This window comes from Thalia democratica, chromosome 6 (assembly GCF_965202585.1).
Source record: "Thalia democratica chromosome 6, ktThaDemo2.hap1.1, whole genome shotgun sequence".
NCBI lineage: Eukaryota > Metazoa > Chordata > Thaliacea > Salpida > Salpidae > Thalia > Thalia democratica.
Genome location: NC_139170.1, coordinates 38703809 through 38728379, shown reverse-complemented (window position 1 = coordinate 38728379; position 24571 = coordinate 38703809). Strand labels below are relative to the sequence as shown.

Genomic DNA, 24571 nt, shown 5'->3' with positions numbered 1-24571 from the left:
TCTACATGTGGACTCACTACGAAATACACTGAATCATGAAGAATGAAATGCCTGGCTGGTAAAAAGGTGAAATATGTTCTGTACATGTATTTGAATTGTCACACATTATGACATACTAACCTAGTTATTATTGTTTACAGAATCGAGAAGAGGTCTTCAGACAATTGAAAACCGTTGGAGGTGAAAATGTGATCACGAGCAACGTCCATATGTTAATCATACATTCAGGTTAAATTTACATACTTCAAATTTACAAATAAATTTAAATAAAATGTAGTTTTAAGTAGTTTAGTCAAACTTGTAAATTATTTACTTTATTCTTAATTATTTTTAAAACATGGATCAATGTAATACTAAAGTTGAAGTAAACCAAAAAAAAAATATTTTAATCTTGGTAGAGAATACGAGACACAGAAGCTATTCAAGAAAAATGGCAAGTCTGCAAAACTTAGACCAAAAGTGCAACACGAAGTCTGAAGAGGACAAAGCCCGGAGATTTTAGTAGTGAGTTTGTTTTTTAATTGTTTTATTCCAAGCAAACATTGGCATCTTTAGGAGTTTACATTTAAAAAAGCAATTCAAAATAAAGTATTTTTTAAGCATATCTTAGTGAATGGCTGTAAGGCTTTTTGTATTGTTTTTGATAATTTCTAAAACCGTACAACAAGCCTTACGGCCATCTGCTGAAGACATTGACTGCAAAAAATACTTTTCGATTGTTCTTATATTTATTTAAATTCCAATAAAAGTGCAATTAAATAGGTTACTTTTAGCTTGTTTAAAAAAATATGAGCATTTAGTATAACAACACTTTAATTTTAATTAAAGTAAATTTTTGTTTTAGATAAGCTTTAAATGTTTTCAAAGTTTTATTCATTACTACAACTTTTAAAAGTAAGTGAGTATTTATTTTCAGTATTATTTCTCAAATTTTGTAACTGTTTTTTAATAAATAAAAATAAATGAAAATTAAACCTATTGTCTGGGAAAAAAAAATTTGTTCAAAATTTACTCAAGCTAGAGACTGCTTTACATTTACTTTTCAGTCTAGCTAACGTAATCAAGTCAAAATTTATATAAGGCTAATTCAAAATCAAATACTTCTTATAAACCAAAATACCTTGTTGTACTAGGTTTTTAAAAATATATTTAAACTCAATATAGAATTAGGTGAAAAAAAAGCTTACATATTTAAAAAAAATATAAATGTTAAAATTTTTAAAAGGGTGTATGCATACATATTTAATGAACTTAGATTACAATCTTAGTTGTAATTTAACAAGCTAAAACTACTTGAAAATATATTTTATGACGTAATATAGACCATTAAAACTTATCTAACCTTTCTAACAGAAGTGCGACCGATGAGAAGGCAGATGTTTGTGAAAGGAGTTGAAAAAAACAATGGTTCGTCAGGACATCTGTTTATCAGGTTAGCTTTATTAACAATTTCATTTTACTTTAAAAACTAATTTACTTTTATAAAGTACTTTACGAAATAAAAGTTCCATTTATATTTTTTTGTCAATTGCAACTGCGCGCTCTTGGGTTGTATGAATCAAAATACTCAAGAACGACAGTTGCAATTACAAAAAGAAAATATTCCAACTGCTTTCAAAAAATATTAAAAAATCAATAAAAATCCCAAGTCAATCGGCTATGTTCTCTCATATACTTTTCTTAACATTTTTAAACCTAGAATAGAAAATATTATCAATATTTTACTAACTTTCTAAACTTTTTTATATTACCTTTTACTGTAAACAATTGTGTTTAGTTAATTGAAGCAATGTTTTCTGGAAGTTTGTAAAAATACTAAAACTTCCAGGAACAAGTGCTTCAATTAGTAAAATAGCTACATCTACACAGTTAAAAGATAATTTATTACTCAAGTAATAGTAAAAATATCCCTATCTTATTGTTATTGTTAAGAAAATTAACCATATCTAGGAATTTAAACCAGCCAGTAAAATAAATCATAAAAAATTCAAAAAAGTGTTTGTTATTTATGTATAACATTTCAGTAAAAGTTATCAAACTCCTAAAAATTATTAAAAACAACAGAGCCAACTAGCAAGAGGATTGAGTGGTGATGTGAATTAGGAGGAATTGAAACTTCAAGACACACTAAAATTGCTTAAAAGGTTTGCTAAATATCAATTTAATACCTTTTATTATTTACCCAACTGTTACATACTCACTGTCAATTTTCTTAGTGCTTTTTTAACTTTTGTTACTTTTATGTTATAAATTACCTAACTAGAAACGTATAGTAGGAATTGAAATTAAACTTTAGTGTGCTCGAAACAGTAATTCTTAAAATGAACAAAAGGCAAAGGTCTACATCTTATAAATTTTTTCCAATAAAAATAAATCAAATTGTAGACGTTTGCTTTTAGTTCATTTTAAGAATAATTAACTTTAAGAAATCAAAAACTTATTTTCTTTTATTATTGCAACTCTAGTGCTCTTAAAAAATAACAGAGTTGAAATAAAAAAACTAAACTACTTGGAAAAGTGTAACAAAGTTTTCATAACTTAACATTTAAACTGTATACTTATTACTATAAAAATACCAATGTTCAACTGACAAAAAAGCTTTTTATGTCAATGAACTAATTCCTTGCTGAGCATAAAACTTAAATCTCAGTTAGGAATCAATTCATTGGTATAAAGTTTACAAAACTTCACAACAAAAACAGGTAAGTTGTTTAATATCTAGTTTGACTTCATGAAATTGCTGCTTGATTTGTTTAAGTTTTTATTTTGAAAAACATTTTTTCTACCACATTAAGCACTTTTCACCTCCATGTTAGCAAAATAAACTAAAACTAGAGGTGAAAATGGCTTAAGTTGGTAGAAAGGCAATAACTATACTATGGATTTTTTTATTTTAGTTTTGCTAAAAAAACTGTTGAAGATTATGTGTTTAAAAAACTTTGTTTTAGTAACTAACAAACAGAAAAAAAATTCTTAACACATTTTAATTCGTATTGTCGGATTTTATTTAAATACTGGTGCTCTAAATACAATTTTTACAGAAAAACAGTTACAAATAGTATTTTGAAATAACTTAAGTAAAATGTTCGACCAGTTCATTGTTTTTAATTAAGGTCCAGTTTTAAGTAATAGTCTTTAATTATAAGGATTTTTTAAAATTATATAGCCGTTCTGATTTTTTTCATAAACCAAATAGAGCTGTTTTTTATGTCAAAAGTTTTCACTTTTAAATGTAGAATAGTTGGCTTATAATTGATTTCAGTTTCAAAATATTGAACAAAATTTGACAATCAAAGATTATTTACTTTTTTTCTGCATTTCGATAGATTTTAAGTTAACAATATACTTAAGATCTACGAAATGCAACTAAAAAGTAAATAACTAAACTACAAGAAAACCTTTGGTAAGTTTCGCATTTTCTCATTCTCACTATCCATTTTTTGTATTAAGTATAATATTTTCATAATAGCACTATCAAACGGTTGCACAACATATATCTAGGTTTAATGAGCAAAAATGTTTTTCAACAAAAATGTTGCCTCACATCAATGAGTCAACTACTTTTTCTATATAAGTTTAAATATATAAAAAGTGGTGGCTCATTGGTATTAGGTTTCACTTAACGACAATACAGGACCAAAATGAACTGCTTTTTGTTTAGGGTGGCATATTATTATTTCTTGTTAATTTATTGAACCTTGTCCATCGTATAAACGTTTTTTGTCCAATTGAGTGGGTTTTTCTTCTCAAGTTTGATTAAAACATGGGGAGAAAAGTCACTCAGTTGGCGAAATTGCAAAACAAATTTGGCAAAAAAGATTCTATTTATTAATTATAGCACTTATATTTTGTTTCATGGAACATCGAAAATCAATTAGACTATTTATAAAAAGCTTTTATTAATGAGGTTAACTAATTAAAGTAGTATTACGTCACATAACCGATCTAACGATTAGTTTTAAGAAATTTTTTTAAATGCTGAAACTTGGTTAAAATTTTGTTTTCTTTTGTTTTTGCAGGTCTGATGTTTTTAAGTTAAAAAAGTTAAAATCCTAAAAACACAGATTTGCAAACAAAAAAGTAAACAACTCAACTTACTTGAAAATTTTTGTTAAATTTCACATTTAATAGTTTAAATCAGTTGTTTTTTTACTTATACTTCATCAAACTATTTTTACAGAACTCTTCAACCTCAAATAGAAATTTTAAGAAAGAACGGAAAAGAAAATATACCTTACTTATGACCTTAAATCAGGTAAGATTTATCTATTTTAAAATTAAGTAGTCTAAAAGTTTGCATAAATAATTGTGACAAAATAATAGTTGTAATAATTAATCAAACTTTTTTGTATGCGTTTACTATATATTAACTTTTTTTCTTGTATATTTGATATGACTAGTTATATTTTATGTACAAAAAGACATTACATAGGAATTTTTGTTTAACACGTATATTACTACAAATACTAGAATAATATTTTTTACTATATAAACCGTGGTAGCACTAGTCACATTTGAGCATTTATAAAACAAATCTATATTAAAAAATTGCAAATTTTAGCTCATTGTTTTTACATTACTTTAAAACAATGTACTAAAATTTGCAGTTTTTTGCTATGTGATAAGCTACAAAATGTTTGATATTATTTTAAGGAAAAATAAAACGAAAGCTTAAGTTTAATGATGGAAATAGCCAAGTACAAAAATTTTTAATAAGTGATCGGATGGGTTATTACTTTGAATTTAGATTTTTAATAATTCAGGTAATAAACCATCCTATTGTTTATTAAAGGAAGAACTTCAAAACAGTAGTAAAAATATGGATTGTAAATTGTTAGACTTATTGCAACGTAATTCTAAGTGAAAGAATTGCAAATTTAAGTACATAGTTTTCATATGGTTTTAAGACTGTGCGTAAAATTTGCAGTTTTTGCTAGGTACGAAGCTACAAAACACCTAGAATTTTTAATGAGGAAAAATAAAAAGAAAACGCTTGAAAATATCTAACCAAAAAAAAGCCTTTTGTCATTAGGTTTGCTTCTTTTTCTAGAAAGATTTAAATCTAAAAAAAGTAGTTGCCCATTGATACAAGGTCTTACATTACTTCAATAAATGGTGAGTGAATTTTGTACTTAGCATAGTTTAATATATTTATATATTATAAACATAATTATTTACTGAATAATTTGCGTACTCAATTACTATACTAACTTATCTACGTTTGCTAAGTTTTTCAGCCTGTTTTAATTAGGCACTACTCTTAACTAAGCTTACATATGACTTTTACTATATAGTGTCTTTGCCCCATTAAGTTTGGAAAATAGCTTAAACTTGGTAGGAAAAGACGTTCGAATAGTAAAATGCAAATACTGCACATAATGAAAATCACATAAACTGTTAATTTACCGGGCTAAGCATTTCAAAACCTTAACTATGACATCATATACTATCATGTATCAAATTTATTCCCTCACCTCACACTACTTTATTCAAACAGAGTTCTGGTTCCTCTGCTGAGATTGACTCAAGAATTTTCCATGTAAACCGGACAACAACATCAGTCCTGGACAAGACGTTAAACTGTATACTTGATGTGAAAGGAGAAATTCACGCGAGGATGGCATCTGTTTTTAACATACAAGGTTGTTTTACAAATTTAAAGATGTTAACTAAAATACATGATTTTGTTATATTCTATGCTTACCTACTTTTAATGTTTGTTTTATTTATTAGAAATCTTAAATGAAAAATTAAGTATTTACTTTTTTAAATTCTGGATTTTTATATAATTTCTCTTAAATTGCAGGTGTTTAAATAAAGATATGTGTGTACAAGTTATTATTTCAAAATTTAAAGGTTGATTAGTACAGCAGCAATCTATAAAATGATAAACAAAACTTTTGGCAAAAATATAAATTTATTGTAGTTTTATCTTTTTAAGTTGATTGTTTAAATTGAGATCCTTATTAAAGGAACCTTATGTTTATAAAGGCAGTTTTTATTGTTTACAAAACTGCCTTATAAACATAAGATTCCTTTCTAACGGACTTAACTACAAAATTCATTATTGTATACACTAACCTTACTTATTGTAAGTATTTATCATTATATGCAAATAAATGCCATTATAACATCATAAATTCATTTAAAATATTCAGAAAATTAATCTAAATAAAAAGTATGCATTAAATATAATAAATAAATACTTGTTGAAACAAAAAAGATATATACAAAGTAATTTTAACATTTTAAAATAACCTTAATAATAAATACTATAGCTAAAACTTAATTGAAATAGACATTCGAATAGTAAAATGCAAATACTACACATAAATAAAACTGCATAAACCACTAATCATTGGGCTAAGCAATTCAAAATATTAATCATGACGCCATATAGCTTTTTATTGGTAAAAAAATTATTATGTTTATTCCCTCACCCCACAAATTTATTTCAACAGAATTCCGTCCGATCGTTTGCAAAGTGGGGAACAAGTTGACTCAAGGTTGATCCACGAAGATCTGAGAACAACTGTCCCGGAAAATACATTCAACTGTATCTGTGATGATAAGGAGAAGCGTTTTAATCAAAGATGACATCAGAAAATACATACAGGTTGTTGCCACATTTACAAATATTAACTTTTAAAAGTTTTTGTTATTTTCAATGCTAGTGTTACTTTTAATGTTCGTTAAATTATGGTACATTTAAAAGACATTTTTATTATTTACTTACAAAATTATTATTTTGCGATTTATAGTTGATTAGCACATCAGCAGTCAACAAAATATATTACAAAACCTTTTAAAATAAATACTATAATCAAAAATTGGTTGAAAAATGTAAAATGCAAACACAACACTTAAAAAAACATAAACCACTAATTATTGGGCTAAGCAATTCAAAATCTTAATCATGACGTCATATAGTTTTTATCAGTAAACTTGTTTATTAAACTTCATTACCTCACACCAATTTGTTTTTACAGAAGTCTGGTTCTTTGCAAACCGCAGAACAAGGATGTCTCAGGAATTTTCCACGAAGTCCACATAACATGGGGAAACATCTTTCCTGGACAAGTCATTAAACTGTGATGAAGAAACGTTATCAGTAAGGATGGCGTCTACTTGTTACATACAGGTTGTTTTATACATTTGTGATTATTAGCTAGACAAAATAAGTTTTTTGTTATTTTCTATGCTTACCTACTTTTAATGTTTGTTTTATTTATTAGAAATCTTAACTGAAAAAATAGGTCTTTACTTTTTTAAATGCTAGTTTTTTTCTCTATAATTTTTGTTAAATTGCGTTATGCTTTAATAAAGATATGTGTGTATAAGTTATTATTTTAAAATTTAAATCTTGATTAGCATAGCAGCAATGAATAAATAATAACGAAAAGCTTTATAAAATATAAATTAATAGTATTGTCATTTGAAGTTGATGATTTAAACTGAGACCCTTGGTAAAGGAAAATATGTTTATAAGAGAAGTTTTTAATGTTTATAAAATTTCCTTATAAACATATGTTCCTTTCTAAAGGACTTAATTACAAAATGGATTATTGTATGTACTAATCTTATTTATTGTAACCATTTATGATTATTCGTAAATATATGAAATTATGACGTCATAAATTCATTAAAAATGTTAAGGAAATGAACCTAAATAAAATGTAGGTGTAAACCAGTTTGATATTAATCATAAAAATTAATGTACTAAACTTGGTCAGCTAACAAGTAATATTCAGCTATATTAAAACCTTAATTTTATGCAGCTTAACTTTGTGACTGGCAGAATACCAAACTAATTAAAAAACTAATTTCATTTAAACTCACAGGGTGACTTGTGTCTATCAAAATCAACAAATACTACAACAACAATTAAAACGAAGGAAGCTGTTCGAGATTTGGGAAAAAAAGCTGTCTACAATATTCGAGGAATTTTTCTTTTCAAGATTAGTTCTACTTTGGATATGTACTTATGATTACAAGTAAAATTTGATCACAAACTAATTAAATGGCCTCATTGACGTAGACTAAATAAACTTTACTTCATCTAAGAAAGAAACAGTATTTACTTTGTTAAAATTTTATCTAATTGCAGTTATATGAAGTGAATCTTACTTTTTATATAGTTAATACCAATTCTTTTGTTACTGCATAGTAAAATACAGTTAAAATAGTAAATTCTTGTGTACTTAATTTAAGATGTGATACAAAAGATTGTTATTTTAAAAACATGCTGATATATTTTAATTTTCTTAACTCTGATGTAAAGTATTTACATTTATTAGTAGTAAATTTTAATATTTGTTCAGTAAAGTTTAAGAATTCAAGGAATCACAATTTTAATTTGTTAATTGTAGCAACAAAACTACTTGACAATCAAAATTATTTTTCTAACTTAAATAAAAAAGTTTTAACCTAAGATTTACTTCATTTAGTTTATGATAAACTACAAAGTTTATCAATGAAACTTAACACTAACTTTACTTTTAGTAACAGTACATAAAAATCAATGTAAAGTAAGACGGAAAACACCAAGAGGAGAAGAAGTAAATAGTAGCAATAAATTAAAAGTTTAAAAAAGAAACTTATTTTCTTTTGTTTTTGCCTATCTATGTGTCTAAGTTATATTGAAAACTTAGAACATAGATCAGCAATAGAAAAAGAAAATAACTTGTCCACTTTTAAAACTTTACTTCAGAGAAACTCAACTAACTTCAACACTAAGTTTTCATATAAAGTTTGTGACAAAAAAAAATTATAGTTAAATACTTCTTGCTAAGCTGTATAGTTAAATGTAAAAAACCACTTGGAAAAAATTGAACAAAACTGATTCAAATTAAAACAACCGGGAAATTGGATGTAAAACTCAAAATAGAAGTGAAGTAAACTGAAGTGAACATTAAAGTGTTGTTCTATAAAACTTATTTTTGTTTGCAGCTCTACGCTTTTTAGGTAATAAAATGAAAATGACCTAAAAGCACAGAGTTGCCATCAAAAAAGTAAATAAGTCTACTTCAAATTAAAAGGCTGTTTTACAAAAATTCAACACACTTCATTACAAAGTTTCGCTCATAGGTTTGTTACAAATCAATTTATAAGTTTATTTATTTAAAGTTGAATTAAATTAAACTAACTAAAAACACTGCTACTTTACTCTATAAAACATTAAAAAGTGTAAAAATGATAAATAATCGCTTTATAGTTTTTAATAATCTATCTTAGGATAAGCAAAAATATAAATGAAAACTTTAAGCTTTCTGTCAATGAGTTAATTTCTTTTTCAATAAAAACTTTAAATCTTAAAAAGAAATTAACTCACCGGTATGAAGTTTGACTCCAACGTAAAAACAGGTTATAATTTGATTACTTTACACGGTTTTTGAATCATACATTAAACTTATTTAGTTTTTTATTCAAAAAGCATTTTTCTACTTATTTGCCTTTTGCATCACACGTTTGCAATATAATTTCAAAACGTTAAAGCAAAAGGCAATTGAGTGGCAAAGTAGCAAAACAACGTTGAAATAAAAAACAAGTAAGTTTCCCTGTTTTGTATTATAAAAGCTATTTGAAATTCTAACCGTATTTCGTTTTACAGAATTTCAAGCAAGCATTGGAACCAACTTGAGTTGCAAAAATAGTTAAATGGAGACACTTCATTGAAGGACATCTGGTGATTTAATCAGGTTGGAATTTTTTTTAAATAAAAATGACCTTTTAGAAAAAACCGTTAAAAATCTATAACATCCGTTAGTTCAAAATTTAACTATTTTGTGCTTTCAATTTTAATTTTTTAAATAAAATATATTTTGAACCAATTACTGTTTAGACAAAAATTTAGTATAGAGTATGAAAATTGTTAATAACAACTTTGTTTAACAAAAATTTAACGTTTTAAATATGGTGGCAAAAATAAAACAATAGCTAACAACAAATTGCTTCTGACAACTATCTTCTCATGGACAAAGTAAAAAAGTATTAAAGTTCTTACTAAATGATAGCATGATTTATCGACTAGTTTTTGAGTTTTTATAAAACTAGTGGGTAAACATGCCATCATTTTCGAAAGAATTCAGCAACAAAGTACTTGAATAGAAAAAAAAACAATTGCAAAATTAAATAAAAGTATTTTTATAAAACATAACAACCTGATTGTGACTTACTAACCCAAACTGTTTAAAAATAAAGGCGTAAGTTAAATAATGTATTAGCTTGCTAAATTAATGAAACACATATTCTTACCTAATGTATTTTATCTACAGAACTGCAAAGTGAAGACAAACATTTGGGATGGGTTGGAATTTCAGGAGGACCTGGGCATCTGTTTAAAACTTTGAGGTTTGAACAACTTATTTACATATGTTTCTTACAACACAAACATATTCAACGTTTAAGCTAATTTATTTTTGAAAACAGTTTGTGTGAACAACAAGTAACTTATTATGCAAAGCTTGTGTAATACCGTGTTTCTCTTTTAAACTTTTGAGAAAATCATAAAACCATTTTACTGCATACAATAAATGTGTAATATTAAACATAAATCTTAAATATATATAAATTAACAAATAGTGTAACTACATTGAATTTTTTTAATTTATCCAAATATCTCAAATCTAGTTTTCGGTTTCATATTTACAAAGTATATAAAAATATTCCATTTAATACTGTTTTAATAATGAATACAATTTGTACTAGAAAATATGTTTTTAACAACTACATTGAAACGCTTTAATTAGTTTTATTGTTTTGGATACGACTTTAAAACAGTTTAAATAATTGAAAACTGATTTGAGTTCTATCCAGAGCGAAATAACTTGCAGCTCACTGTGATTTCAATGTAAAATAATTAAAACTGTACAAGAAATATATTTTATTGAAAAGCAATCAAGTTATTTAAAATTTCATTAAGAACATTAGTTTTGTAATTCTGTACAACTGTGTTTCTAAAATAAAAAATAAAGTGTATTTTAAAGTTCAAAAATGCCCTTAACCAACAAAAGCGTTTTCGGTCAGTTTTTATAAATATTTTGAAACTGCACGAAAGTGTTTTGATTGGTTGAGAGGTCAACACTATAACGAAATTCATATAGAAAATATTGCTAAAGTTGATATGATTTTTGGACTAAACTAATATGAAATATACAGAGATATTTATCAAAAGGGTTGATCACACCAATACGATCATCAGACCACAAGTATGAGACAGAATTCATCCTTATTAGGAATTGTCCGTCAGTCACAACCGAAACTGGTCTCAGTCTTGTGGTCTGATAATTGAATTAAAGTGATCAACCCTTTTTTTAAAGTTGAGCTTGTCTCATGCTATATGAAAGTCCAGGCTTCTGCTCTGCAGACTTTTGCCGTGTTTTGCAGAAAAATTTATTAAACAGAATTGAGTTTGTCGTAGGTCTCATTAACTTCAACAGGTAAGTAATTTACAAAAACATGTTAAACAAGAACATATCGTTTATTATAACTTTTCAAATATTTACTTGATGTTTTTTGTTGTTTAGTGAGGTTTTACTTAAATACTTATATTAAATATAAAATTTTTAATTTATTTATCGATTTACAAATAATTTGTCAATTTTATTTTCTATAGTATTCTTAAACTTTTACAAATTAAATTTAAGTATATAAAACATTAAATTTACTATTTTTACAAGGAACAAATTAAATTTTACAGGAAACAAATGATATAATACTACTAAAAAATTGAGTACTTGAGTATATTTTAACACTTAAGTAAATCAAATGTATTGATAAACATCACTCGAATTTATGAAGTAGTCAGCTATACAAGCAAATGTGAAGAAAACATTAACAATGAATGAGTTAGTACCTTTGAAAACTTGTTTGTATCAAACAGGTGAGGTTGTTTATTTTTTTGTAATTTGAAAAATAATTTAATGTCTAAATAAAATCAGTCAGTTTTAAATTTATTCACTAAAAGTATTACTTATTTTAAGTCTATTAAAATACTATGTCAAAACTTCACTGTTTTTAGCTTAATTTATTAAATAAATTATTATAATTATAATAGTTATTAAAAAGCTGTTTGTTTAATTGAAACTTATCAAATATTAGACTAAACTTACACTTATGAGTATTACAGGTATACACAGGCTAATAACCAAAAAACTTATGACAGAATAGAAGAGATACAAGGATACATATCAAATACTAAGATGAGGATAAAATAAGAAACGTGAAAGCATGTAATGAAAGTGTGTTGTTCAAATTATTTAACGAAAATTTTTGTATTTAAAAATAAATTAAAATACATTTTGAAAATCTACAATAGAATCAGAGCATATGTTTTATTCATTGTTTAACTAAATACATTAGTAATATTTTTAGTAGAAAATTGGTCACTTTTATTAGTTTTTTAGTTTTGGATAGCTCTACAAGTCAGCTATAATATTTGAAAACTGATTCTATTCAGTACAAAATAACTTACAGTTCATTATGATTCCCAAGTAAAATTTATCTAAAATGTACAAAAAAAAAGCTTGTTGAAAAGAATTTAAGTTACTTAAAACAAAACTTAAAAAATATAACACTTATAATTTTATATTTTTCTATTCAATATAAAAACAAACTTATACATAGAAACAATTTCGAACATTGAATACTTATTCAAGTTTCTAAAAACATCTAACTTTAGCTTTTAATTCCTTTTTTTACAAAACTTGTATGTTCATATTTATTCAATGAAAAAATTAACTTTATAAAATGAATTTAGATCTTGGAAAAAAAAATAAATGATATAAATACTTATTATTTAATTTTAAAGTCGAACTTCAAACGTTTTTTGTTTATTTTAATAAGGAATGGAGGTGTAATTAGTTTTTTAAAAACAAAGACTAGCTACATTTCTATCCCATATTAAACTAAATCACAGCTCATTTTTCAATCGAAAACCTGTCTTAATTGTATAAATACTCTAGTAAATTATTTAAATATATGTATATATTCAAAATTAATAATATCTAATTAAGTATTGGTAGATAAATGGTTTATTACAATTGAAGGATAGACAATGAATTTTTATTAGTTTTTTCAACATGGTTAGAGTTGGGAGTTAGTTTTAAAAAAAAACTAATTCAAACTCTACCCCAGTTGAATAACTTACAATTCATTAATCATTGTCAAATTCTTTTAAACTCTAAATACCTTTCAAATTTCTTGAGTTTGTTGGTGTTTTTATGAAAAAAAGGCATTTAATTAAAAAAAACATTTGAAATGATTTCTTAATTACAAAATATATATATATATATAAAACTAAATTTGATTACCTAAAACTATCAATATCCTAAGTTTATTTTAAACGTTTTAGCTTTTTTTTTTTGGCTTAACAAATTTCTTAAACTGAAACAGCACTTTACTTTCATCAGAAAACAGCCGAAAAGCAACGGGTCAAACAAGTTCAAGGTCAACAAATGACGCAGCAGCAAGCAGATGGTGCAGAAACAATCGAGTGGAGAAGCAACAGCGAGCGTGGGTAATCATGCGTCAACTAACATCTGGCTTATTGCAACGATTCAGCTTTTAAATTTCATTTATATCGTAATAAACATAAACATGTGACTGCTGTACTTTTTCTACTACTAATATTTTTATTCATATAAAGTTAGGGCAAAAAGAGAAAGCAATGTTTTTTTTTACAAAAATTAACTTATATGTGAAAGCTGCAAGTATAAACTATATATTCGTGTTAAAAAATATATAAATTTCAATTAACTTATGAGATATAATCATTTTGGTTGTAGGTTTCCAATACAAAGGTATGGACCTCAATTTTTTTTTATGTATAATTTCCCAGAAATTTAAAAAATAACTAAAATATATGTTTTTCGGCTTTTAAGTGCAGACAACAATCTTTTAGTAAACATTAATTTTAATATTCTAAAAGATTTCTAGTCCGGGAATTTTGAATTAGTGTTGGTTAAAATGCTAACATATTAGAATAATTCTAACTTTAACTTAGATTCTTTTTTTTTTTGGAATTGCAATGTGATTCTTAGGCTGCATATAATCAAACACCCAAGAATGACAGTTGCAATTACAAAAAGATAATACCTCATCTACTTGGATACTAATCCAAATCTACAAGAGTTTTGAAACAGATGACTCTTTGCACCTTTTGCACACCTTCGAAATGTATTTCAAAATACTCCTTGCCAGAAGGTTGCACTACTAACTACTGTGGTTTCAGATAACTTTTAAACCATGGCGTGAGTTGTGCGGCCTTCTGCATATGAACTCACCACAAAATACACTGAATCATGAAGAATGAAATGCCTGGCTGGTAAAAAGGTGAAATATGTTCTGTATATGTATTTGTATTGTCACACATTATGACATACTAACCTAGTTATTATTGTTAACAGAATTGGGAAGAAGTCTTCAGACAATTGAGAACCGTTGGAGGAGAAAATGTGACCACGAACAACGTCCATATGTTAATCATACATCCAGGTTAAGTTTACATACTTCCAAGTTACAAATAAATTTAAATAAAATGTAGGATAATTTAAGTAGTTTAGTCAAACTTGTAAATTATTTACTTTATTCTTAATTATTCTTAAAACATGGATCAATGCAATACTAAAGTTGAAGTAAACTAAAAAAAAAACAATATTTTAATCTTGGTAGAGAATACGAGACACAGAAGCTTCAAGAAAAATGTCAAGTCTGCAAAATTTGGACCAAAAGTGCAACACGAAGTCTGAAAAGGACAAAGCCGGAGATTTTAGTAGTGAGTTTGTTTTTTAATTGTTTTATTCCAAGCAAACATTGGCATCTTTAAGAGTTTACATTTAAAAAAGCGATTCAAAATAAAGTGTATTATAAAGTATTATAAGCATATCTTAGTGAACGGCTGTAAGGCTTTTTGTACTGTTTTTGATAATTTCTAAAACCGTACAACAAGCCTTACGGCCATCTGCTGAAGACATTGACTACAAAAAATACTTTTCGATTGTTCTTATATTTATTTAAATTCCAATAACAGTGCAATTAAATAATTTACTTTTAGTTTGTTTATAAAAATATGAGCATTTAGTATAACAACACTTTAATTTTAATTAAAGTAATTTTTTGTTTTAGATAAGCTTTAAATGTTTTCAAAGTTTTATTCATTACTACAACTTTTAAAAGTAAGTGAGTATTTATTTTCAGTATTATTTCTCAAATTTTGTAACTGTTTTTTAATAAATAAAAATAAATGAAAATTAAACCTATTGTCTGGGAAAAAAAATTTGTTCAAAATTTACTCAAGCTAGAGACTGCTTTACATTTACTTTTCAGTCTAGCTAACGTAATCAAGTCAAAATTTATATAAGGCTAATTCAAAATCAAATACTTCTTATAAACCAAAATATCTTGTTGTACTAGGTTTTTAAAAATATATTTAAACTCAATATAGAATTAGGTGAAAAAAAAGCTTACATATTTAAAAAAAATATAAATGTTAAAATTTTTAAAAGGGTGTATGCATACATATTTAATGAACTTAGATTACAATCTTAGTTGTAATTTAACAAGCTAAAACTACTTGAAAATATATTTTATGACGTAATATAGACCATTAAAACTTATCTAACCTTTCTAACAGAAGTGCGACCGATGAGAAGGCAGATGTTTGTGAAAGGAGTTGAAAAAAACAATGGTTCGTCAGGACATCTGTTTATCAGGTTAGCTTTATTAAGAATTTCATTTTACTTTAAAAACTAACCTACTTTTATAAAGTACTTTACGAAATAAAAGTTCCATTTATATTTTTTTGTCAATTGCAACTGCGCGCTCTTGGGTTGTATGAATCAAAATACTCAAGAACGACAGTTGCAATTACAAAAAGAAAATATTCCAACTGCTTTCAAAAAATATTAAAAAATCAATAAAAATCCCAAGTCAATCGGCTATGTTCTCTCATATACTTTTCTTAACATTTTTAAACCTAGAATAGAAAATATTATCAATATTTTACTAACTTTCTAAACTTTTTTATATTACCTTTTACTGTAAACAATTGTGTTTAGTTAATTGAAGCAATGTTTTCTGGAAGTTTGTAAAAATACTAAAACTTCCAGGAACAAGTGCTTCAATTAGTAAAATAGCTACATCTACACAGTTAAAAGATAATTTATTACTCAAGTAATAGTAAAAATATCCCTATCTTATTGTTATTGTTAAGAAAATTAACCATATCTAGGAATTTAAACCAGCCAGTAAAATAAATCATAAAAAATTCAAAAAATTGTTTGTTATTTATGTATAACATTTCAGTAAAAGTTATCAAACTCCTAAAAATTATTAAAAACAACAGAGCCAACTAGCAAGAGGATTGAGTGGTGATGTGAATTAGGAGGAATTGAAACTTCAAGACACACTAAAATTGCTTAAAAGGTTTGCTAAATATCAATTTAATACCTTTTATTATTTACCCAACTGTTACATACTCACTGTCAATTTTCTTAGTGCTTTTTTAACTTTTGTTACTTTTATGTTATAAATTCCTAACTAGAAACGTATAGTAGGAATTGAAATTAAACTTTAGTGTGCTCGAAACAGTAATTCTTAAAATGAACAAAAGGCAAAGGTCTACATCTTATAAATTTTTTCCAATAAAAATAAATCAAATTGTAGACGTTTGCTTTTAGTTCATTTTAAGAATAATTAACTTTAAGAAATCAAAAACTTATTTTCTTTTATTATTGCAACTCTAGTGCTCTTAAAAAATAACAGAGTTGAAATAAAAAAACTAAACTACTTGGAAAAGTGTAACAAAGTTTTCATAACTTAACATTTAAACTGTATACTTATTACTATAAAAATACCAAAGTTCAACTGACAAAAAAGCTTTTTATGTCAATGAACTAATTCCTTGCTGAGCATAAAACTTAAATCTCAGTTAGGAATCAATTCATTGGTATAAAGTTTACAAAACTTCACAACAAAAACAGGTAAGTTGTTTAATATCTAGTTTGACTTCATGAAATTGCTGCTAGATTTGTTTAAGTTTTTATTTTGAAAAACATTTTTTCTACCACATTAAGCACTTTTCACCTCCATGTTAGTAAAATAAACTAAAACTAGAGGTGAAAATGGCTTAAGTTGGTGGAAAGGCAATAACTACTCTGGATTTTTTTATTTTAGTTTTGCTAAAAAACTGTTGAAGATTATGTGTTTAAATAACTTTGTTTTAGTAACTAACAAACAGAAAAAAAATTCCTAACAAATTTTAATTCGTAATGTCGGGTTTTATTTATAATACTGGTGTTCTAAATACAGTTTTTACAGAAAAACATTTACAAATAGTATTTTGAAATAACTTAAGTAAAATGTTCGACCAGTTCATTGTTTTTAATTAAGGTTCAGTTTTAAGTAATAGTCTTTAATTATAAGGATTTTTTAAAATTATATAGCCGTTCTGATTTTTTTAATAAACCAAATAGAGCTGTTTTTTATGCCAAAAGTTTTTACTTTTAAATGTAGAATAGTTGGCTTATAATTGATTTCAGTTTCAAAATGTTGAACAAAATTTGACAATCAAAGATTATTTACTTTTTTTCTGCATTTCGATAGATTTTAAGTTAACAATATACTTAAGATCTACGAAATGCAACTAAAAAGTAAATAACTAAACTACAAGAAAACCTTTGGTAAGTTTCGCATTTTCTCATTCTCACTATCCATTTTTTGTATTAAGTATAATATTTTCATAATAGCACTATCAAACGGTTGCACAACATATATCTAGGTTTTATAAGCAAAAATGTTTTACAACAAAAATGTTGCCTCACATCAATGAGTCAACTACTTTTTCTATATAAGTTTAAATATATAAAAAGTGGTGGCTCATTGGTATTAGGTTTCACTTAACAACAATACAGGACCAAAATGAACTGCTTTTTGTTTAGGGTGGCATTTAATTATTTCTTGTTAGTTTATTGAACCTTGTCCGTCGAATAAACGTTTTTTGTCCAATTGAGTGGGTTTTCCTTATCAAGTTTGAGTAAAAACATGGGGAGATAAGTCACTCAGTTGGCAAAATTGCAAAACAAATTTGGCAAAAAAGTTCTATTTATTAATTATGGCACTTATATTTTGTTTCATGGAACATCGAAAATCAATTAGACTATTTATAAAAAAACTTTTATTAATGAAGTTAACTAATTAAAGTAGTATTACGTCACATAACCGATCTAACGATTAGTTTTAACAAATGTTTAAAGTTAAATGCCAAACTTGGTTAAATTTTGTTTTCTTTTGTTTTTGCAGGTCTGTGTTTTTAAGTTAGAAGAGTTAAAACCTAAAAACACGAGTTGCAAACAAAAAAGTAAATAACTCAATCTACTTGGAAATTTTTGTTAAATTTTACATTTAATAGTTTAAATCAGTTTTTTTTTTACTTATACTTCATCAAACTATTTTTACAGAACTCTTCAACCTCAAATTGAAACTTTAAGAAAGAACGGAAAAGAAAATATACATTACTTATGACTTAAATCAGGTAAGATTTATCTATTTTAAAATTTAGTAGTCTAAAAGTTTGTATAAATAATTGTGACAAAATAATAGTTGTCATAATTAATCAAACTATTTTGTATGCGTTTACCTTTCAATATATTAACTATTTTTTATGTATATTTGATATGACTAGTTATATTTTATGTACAAAATGACATTACATTGGAATTTATGTTTAACACGCATATTACTACAAATACTAGAATAATACTTTTTACTATATAAACCGTGGTAGCACTAGTCACATTTGAGCATTTATGAAATAAATCTATATTAAAAAATTGCAAATTTTAGCTCATTGTTTTTACATTACTTTAAAACAATGTACGAAAACTTGCAGTTTTTGCTATGTGATTAGCTACAAAATGTTTGGTATTATAATAAGGAAAAATAAAACGAAAGCTTAAGTTTAATGATGGAAATAGCCAAGTACAAAAATGTTTAATAAGTGATCGGATGGGTTATTACTTTGAATTTAGATTTTAAACAATTCAGGTAATAAACCATCCTATTGTTTATTAAAGGAAGAACTTCAAAACAGTAGAAAAATATGTATTGTAAATTATTAAACTTATTGCAACGTAATTCTCAGTGAAAGAATTGCAAATTTTAGTACATAGTTTTCATATGGTTTTAAGACTGTGCGTAAAATTTGCAGTTTTTGCTATGTACCAAGCTACAAAATACCTAGAATTTTTAATGAGGAAAAAAAATGCTTGAAAAAATATCTAATCAAAAGAAAGCCTTTTGTCATTGGGTTTGCTTCTTTTTCTAGATAAATTTAAATCTAAAAAAGTAGTTGCCCATTCATACAAGGTCTTACATTACTTCAATAAAAGGTGAGTGAATTTTGTACTTAGCATAATTTTATATTTTTATATATTATAAACATAATTATTTACTGAATAATTTGCTTACTAAATTACTATACTAATTTATCTACGTTTGCTAAGTTTTTCAGCCTGTTTTAATTAGGTACTACTCTTAACTAAGCTTACATATGACTTTTACTATATAGTGTCTTTGCCCCATTGTGTTTGGAAAATAGCTTAAACTTGGTAGGAAAAGACGTTCGGATAGTAAAATGCAAATACTGCACATAATGAAAATCACATAAACCACTAATTTACCGGGCTAAGCATTTCAAAACCTTAACTATGACATCATATATTATCATGTATCAAATTTATTCCCTCAACTCACACTACTTTATTCAAACAGAGTTCTGGTTCCTCTGCTGAGATTGACTCAATAATTTTCCATGTAGTCCGGACAACAGCATCCGTCCTGGACAAGACGTTAAACTGTACATTTGATGTGAAAGGAGAAACGTTTTCAAGCGAGGATGGCATCTGTTTTTAACATACAGGTTGTTTTACAAATTTAAAGATGTTAACTAAAAAACATTATTTTGTTATTTTCCATGCTTACCTACTTTTAATGTTTGTTTTATTTATTAGACATCTAAACTGAAAAACTAAGTCTTTACTTTTTTAAATGCCGGTTTTTTTATAATTTCCGTTAAATTGCGTGTGCTTTAATAAAGATATGTTTGTACAAGTTATTATTCCAAAACTTAGAAGTTGATTAGTACAGCAGCAATCTATAAAAAAACAAACAAAATTTTTAGCAAAAATATAAATTTATTGTACTTTTATCTTGTTAAGTTGATTGTTTAAATTGAGATCCTTATTAAAGGAATCTTATGTTTATAAAGGCAGTTTTTATTGTTTACAAAACTGCCTTATAAACATAAGATTTCTTTCTAACGGACTTAACTACAAAATTCATTATTGTATACACTAACCTTACTTATTGTAAGTATTTATCATTATATGTAATATATATAATAATATATATAATAATATAATATGCCATTATAACATCATAAATTTATTTAAAATATTCAGAAAATTAATCTAAATAAAAAGTATGCATTAAATATAATAAATAAATACTTGTTGAAACAAAAAAGATATATACAAAGTAATTTTAACATTTAAAAATAACCTTTTATAATAAATACTATAGCTAAAACTTAATTGAAAAAGACGTTCGTAAAATGCAAATACTACACATAATAAAAACTACATAAACCACTAATCATTGGGCTAAGCAACTCAAAATCTTATTATGACGCCATATAGCTTTTTATTGGTAAAAAAATTATTATGTTTATTCCCTCACCCCACAAATTTATTTCAACAGAATTCCGTCCGATCGTTTGCAAAGTGGGGAACAAGTTGAGCTCAAGGTTGATCCACGAAGATCTGAGAACAACGGTCCCGGAAAATACATTTAACTGTATCTGTGATGATAAGGAGAAACGTTTTAATCAAAGATGACATCAGAAAATACACACAGGTTGTTTGCCACATTTACAAGTATTAACTTTTAAAAGTTTTTGTTATTTTCAATGCTAGTATTACTTTTAATGTTTGTTGAATTACGGTATATTTAAAAGACGTTTATTCTTATCATCATCTATTTATATTTAGTTACAAAATTATTATTTTGCGATTTATAGTTTATTAGCACAGCAGCAATCAACAAAATATATTTACAAAACCTTTTATAATGAATATTATAATCAAAAATTGGTTGAAAAAAGTAAAATGCAAACACTAGACAAAAGAAAATATATAAACCAAAAATTATTGGGCTAAGCAATTCAAAATCCTAATCATGACGTCATATAGTTTTTATCAGTAAACTTGTTGGGTAGGTCTTTTTATGGGTACTATTTTATGGGCACTATTTTATGTGTAGAATTGCTGCAATCAATTCTGCCTATAATTTGATGTGATGTCATTAACATTATGTGTAGTATTTACATGTTGCTGCAATTAAGTTGCTGCAATTAAATGAAAAACAAAACACTGTCCAGGCCTTATGTAAATATTATGGATAGTTTTTGTAGTTTTAAATTTATAAACAAACAAATAAAAAAAAACTTGAATACACATAAACCAATAGTTTGATTTATTTGTACATTTATTTAAATTGTATTTTGTAAACTAACAGAAGTAGTGGCTAGACTTATTAAAAGATTATAGATAATTTTTCTATTTAAGATTTAAAAAAGAAAAAAAAAAGCTTGATTACACTTAAACCAATTGTTTGATTTGAAAGTATATTTATGTAATTTATATTTTTTATACTACCAGAGGTAATGGCTTGGCATATTATAAATATTTTGGATATTTCTTTATATAAGATTTTATAAACAAAATTAAAATTTAACACACATAAACCAATTGTTTGATTTATAGTTGTATATATGTAATCTACATTTAGTAAACTTATAGAAGTAGTGGTTTGGCCTAATGTGTACTATTTTATGGGCACTCTTTTATGTGTAGAATTGCTTCAATTAACTTATGTGATTTCATTTAAATTATGGGTAGTATTTAGATGTTGCTGCAATTAAGTAAAAATAAGATACTGTCTACTTTTAAATCAAACAATTGGTTTAAGTGTATTCAAGCTTTTTTTTTATTAAATACTACATAAAAAACTATCCATAATCTTTTAATAAGTCTATCCACTACTTCTGTTAGTTTACAAAATATAATTCAAATAAATGTACAAATAAATCAAACTATTGGTTTATGTGTATTCAAGTTATTTTTATTTATTTGTTTATAAATTTAAAACTACAAAAACTATCCATAATATTTATATAAGGCTTAGAAAGTATTTTATTTTTCATTTAGTTGCAGCAACATCTAAATACTACCCATTGAATATAATTGATTGAAGCAATTCTACACATAAAATAGTGCCCATAAAATAGTACACATAAGAGCAAACCACTACTTTTATAAGTTTACTAAACATAAATTACATATACACAACTATAAATCAAACAATTGGTTTATGTGTGTTCAATTTTAATTCTTTTATTTTGTTTATAAAATCTTAAATAAATAAAAATTTCAAAATATTTATAATATGACAAGCCATTGCTTCTGTTAATATAAAAAATATAAATTACATAAATATAATTTTATATCAAATAATTGGTTTAAGTGTAATCAAGTTTTTTTTCTTTATTAAATCTTAAATAGAAAAATTATCCATAATCTTTTGATAAGTCTAGCCACTACTTTTTTTAGTTTACAAAATATAATTTAAACAAATGTACAAATAAATCAAACTATTGGTTTATATGTATTCAAGTTTTTTTTTTATTTGTTTGTTTATAAATTTAAAACGACAAAAACTATCCATAATATTTATATAAGGCTTAGAAAGTATTTTATTTTTATTTAATTACAGCAACATCTAAATACTACCCATAATTTAAATAAAGTCATATAAAGCTATGGGCATAATTGATTGAAGCAATTCTACACATAAAATAGTGCCCATAAAATAGTACACATAAGAGAAAACCACTACTTTTATGAATTTACTAAATATAAATTACATATATACAACTACAAATCAAACAATTGGTTTATGTGTGTTCAATTTTTTTTTGTTTATAAAATGTTAAATAAAATTAATTTTCAAAATATTTATAATATGCCAAGCCATTACTTCTGTTAATATAAAAAATATAAATTACATAAATATATTTTTAAATCAAACAATTGGTTCAAGTGTATTCAAGTTTTTTTTTCTTTATTAAATCTTAAAGGAATAAAATATCCATAATCTTTTAATAAGTCTAGCCTATACTTCTGTTAGTTTACAAAATATATCTTAAATAAATGTACAAATAAATCAAACTATTGGTTTATGTGTATTCAAGTTTTTTTTTATTTGTTTGTTTATAAATTTAAAACTACAAAAACTATCCATAATATTTACATAAGGCCTGGACAGCGTTTTATTTTTCATTTAGTTGCAGCAACTTAATTGCAGCAACATGTAAATACTACACATAATGTTAATGACATCACATCAAATTATAGGCAGAATTGATTGCAGCAATTCTACACATAAAATAGTGCCCATAAAATAGTACACATAAAAAGTCCTACCGAAACTTGTTTATTAAACTTCATTACCTCACACCAATTTGTTTTTACAGAAGTCTGGTTGTTTGCAAACCGTAGAACAAGGATGTCTCAGGAATTTTCCACGAAGTCCACATAACATGGGGAAACATTTCTCCCGAACGAAACATTAAACTGTGATGAAGAAACGTTATCAGCGAGGATGGCGTCTATATGTTACATACAGGTTGTTTTATACATTTGTGATTATTAGCGAGACAAAACAAGTTTTTTGTTATTTTCTATGCTTACCTACTTTTAATGTTTGTTTTATTTATTAGAAATCTTAACTGAAAAATAAGTCTTTACTTTTTTAAATGCTATTTTTTCTATAATTTTTGGTAAATTGCGATATGCTTTTATAAAGATATGATTGTATAAGTTGTTATTTCAAAAATTAAGTCTTGATTAGCATAGCAGCAATGAATAAATAATAACGAAAAGCTTTATAAAATATAAATTAATAGTATTATCATTTGAAGTTGATGATTTAAACTTAGACCCTTAGTAAAGGAAAATATGTTTATAAGAGAAGTTTTTAATGTTTATAAAATTTCCTTATAAACATATGTTCCTTTCTAAAGGACTTAACTACAAAATGGATTATTGTATGTACTAATCTTATATTGTAACCATTTATGATTATTCGTAAATATATGAAATTATGACATCATAAATTCATTAAAAATGTTAAGGAAATTAACCTAAATAAAATGTAGGTGTAAACCAGTTTGATATTAATCATAGAAATTAATGTACTAAACTTGGTCATCTAACAAATAATATTCAGCTATATTAAAACCTTAATTTTATGCAGCTTAACTTTGTGACTGGCAAAAATACCAAACGAATTAAAAAACTAATTTCATTTCAACTCACAGGGTGACTTGTGTCTATCAAAATCAACAAATACTACAACAACAATTAAAACGAAGGAAACTGTTCGAGATTTGGAAAAAAAAGCTGTCTACAATATTCGGAACTTTTACTTTAAAGATTAGTTCTACTTTGGATATGTA

General features: G+C 25.4%; 1 long non-coding RNA gene across 1 annotated transcript; it reads right to left on the bottom strand.

Annotated features, from left to right (window-relative positions):
* Window positions 1–10283: 10283 nt before the first annotated feature.
* On the bottom strand, window positions 10284–20855 carry LOC145838600 (uncharacterized). Its single transcript, XR_014370042.1, has 4 exons — window positions 20734–20855; window positions 19750–19898; window positions 15621–15699; window positions 10284–10333 (listed from the first exon to the last, which is right to left on the bottom strand). It is a non-coding gene; the product is annotated as an uncharacterized LOC145838600 (long non-coding RNA).
* Between the last annotated feature and the right edge of the window lie 3716 nt (window positions 20856–24571).